At 50.1% G+C, this 675-nt stretch overlaps 1 non-coding gene across 1 annotated transcript; it reads left to right on the top strand.

Annotated features, from left to right (window-relative positions):
- The first annotated feature begins 217 nt into the window (after positions 1-217).
- On the top strand, positions 218-355 carry LOC119926031. Its single transcript, XR_005449949.1, has one exon. It is a non-coding gene; the product is annotated as a small nucleolar RNA SNORA7 (small nucleolar RNA).
- Positions 356-675: the final 320 nt, after the last annotated feature.

The following is a 675-nucleotide window of genomic DNA, read 5'->3' as shown; positions in this document are numbered from 1 at the left end:
GGGCTGGGTTACAGTAGGAGAGTAGTGAGGTGAGTAAGGTATAAGGTGATTGAGGGTTTGGAACACCCTCCCTCCTCAAATCCAACAGGCAATTACTCTCCCCCCGCCTTCCACCCTTTCAAAGCCTTATTGAAGGCACATCTCCTCCAAGAGGCCTTCCCTGACTAAGCCCCCCTTCCCTGCCCACAAGGAGTTTACATTCTAGTAGGGGTGAAACCCCCTCTTAGGGTCGCACCTGGGGAGTTTCCAGTACTCCACCAGTTTCGGCTACAGGAGGAAGACTCAAGCAGTGGCATACCCATTCCATTCCTAGCTTAGGGAGTGGCTAGCGAGTGGAAGGCAATCTGCTACAAATCAAAACTCACCTATGCTGGGCAGCAGTGGCCCAGGAGAGAGTTGAGGATGGATGCTCAAGTTTACTGCGCGGAAGTCGGCAATGGTAAGCCACTTCCATATTCTTACCAAGAAGACTCTATGGATGCACTACCAGAATGATTTCAGATGGAGAGCAGGGCATTCTGGGAGGGATGTGTCCATGGTGTCGCTATGGGTCAGAAACAACTTGACGGCATAAGACATGCAGGGGTGAAATAGAGGCTGAGATAATTTGCAATAGGAGTAAGAAGTAGTAGGAACTGAAGGTTTACCAGGCAAATCTGCAAATTCATGTAGAGC

The sequence above is a fragment of the Tachyglossus aculeatus genome, chromosome 3, assembly GCF_015852505.1.
Source record: "Tachyglossus aculeatus isolate mTacAcu1 chromosome 3, mTacAcu1.pri, whole genome shotgun sequence".
Lineage (NCBI taxonomy): Eukaryota > Metazoa > Chordata > Mammalia > Monotremata > Tachyglossidae > Tachyglossus > Tachyglossus aculeatus.
The sequence above is the reverse complement of the archived record's forward strand: the minus strand, read 5'-3'. Positions and strand labels throughout refer to the sequence as shown.